We start from the raw sequence: 1,901 nt of genomic DNA, 5'->3' as shown, positions 1-1,901 counted from the left end.
AAAACTTATCTCCATTATTTATCTCCTCTAGAAATTTTCTCTCTCTATAAACTTTTCTCTTAACTTGAGCTATTCTTCGCATATTAATTTGAGCTACCCTTGGTATATTAATTATCTATTTCAATTTCTACAAGTATTGGGAGTTAAAAATTAAACTTTGAACCTACATGCCTCTCTTAAAAATTTCAAAGGCTGAGATCGGGGATGTTTGGCTCTCTGTGTAGGGACTATACTCTCTCTCGGTGTTTGGCTCTCTGTATAGGGACTATACTCTCTCTCGGGAGAAGTCCCCAATTGCATGGTGCCAATGTCATGCAGTGGGTCTAGGGGGGTGACAACTCCATGGAGACATCTAGCAGTCCATGTGTCCTAGTGGATCTCATATAGGGTGAGTGTCAGTTGGGGCTCTCTGCTGGGAGGCCAAGAAGTCAGTGAGATAGATATTTGTATAATAATCCCGCATCCTAAGTTGGTACCTCAAGAGTCTATCTCTATGGTGCACCTCAACTATCATAGGTATAGTACCAAGCATCTATTAACACTAGGGAGCACATCTTGGCTCGCCTATAACATGCTCTTGGAGTGGGAAATGCCATTATTTATATCAGACCTCTATGGATGCCCATCCACGTTTGAGATTTGGACATCATTGCTTTATGGCTTGTTTGTACAAGAGTTTGGTGTGTCCATACTTGACATTTGATGTAGATTAATCATGCTTTGGCATATAATTGGGTGTGGAAAACCTTGTTAACCCTAAAATAGGTAAATATAGATTCAAGAGACCAGTTCTCCACCTAGAGGGAAGATCATGTTGGTAGTAATCTTTGGGTAGACTTGGTGGTAAGTAGGGAGCATGCCGAGGTGGCATGAAAGGGATATGTTAATGATAATGGGCAGCCTAGGTGGTAGGCAACCTTCTCGAGGTAGTAGCCTTATGGAAAGGTAGCAATGTAGAAGTTCTTTATGTGCTTGGACTCTTCATATCTAGGTGGTAGAAGAAGTGACCCACACCTTTTTTATTGGTGGAATTAGTATAAGAACCACCATTAAGTGATTTTTCATGGGTAGATAATAGCGATCCATATTGTCTTAGCATGACAGTGACATGATATTAGTCCCAGATCTCCCATCTTGATGATTAGAGATGTGTGTGTCTTTGTGGCTAATATGTTAGCTAGGGTGAGGTTGTATTTGTGTTTAATTGGAGTGAGAGCAAAGGATGTATTATTCTTTGAAGCACTTTGGAGGTGCCTACAAGAGGTTGATGGTGTGATGGGTCATACCATGAGGGCCAAGCTTGTACTCGATAGCATACTAGACAACATGGTCTCCCCAACCACACATGTACCTAGAGGGTTGGCATTGTGAAGAGGTTAGTTTAAAGTGCATGTGCTCATACATGCTGTGATATTCAAGATGTGAAAAATTTGATGCCCTTAGTGAAATATGTAGGTGACATGGTAACAATTGATGGAAGGTGTGCCCTCGTGTTTTTACGCCTCTAATCTTGAAGATTTATCTAATTCAATTGCTTTCTTTGATTCTCTTACTGCATTCCTCACATTTAATTGACATCCCTTTTCTTAGGGAGTCAAGGTTGGTAGATGCTGATGCATGGTAGTGGACTTTGCCCATAATGTCAATGGAGCGACATTATCAATATCAGACCCCTTTTCATCAATTCAGCCTCCAGTTGATCAATGGAAGATTGGTCTTGAGGGGGTAGGGATGCCTATTCTCAGGGCCGCACCTTAAAAATATTTAGACGGGCACTTATGCTAAAAAAGGAAGTTGATTCCTCCACTTGGACTTTAAGTGAGCCTATAATTCCAAATCATCTCGGGCTCCTTAGCTAAGCCTAGATCCATCCAATCACCAAGGGTTTAGCCAACCACCTA

The sequence above is a fragment of the Cibotium barometz genome, chromosome 22 (assembly GCF_041138505.1).
Source record: "Cibotium barometz isolate CiBa-2024 chromosome 22, ASM4113850v1, whole genome shotgun sequence".
In the NCBI taxonomy this organism is placed as follows: domain Eukaryota; kingdom Viridiplantae; phylum Streptophyta; class Polypodiopsida; order Cyatheales; family Cibotiaceae; genus Cibotium; species Cibotium barometz.
This window is presented reverse-complemented; position numbering follows the sequence as displayed.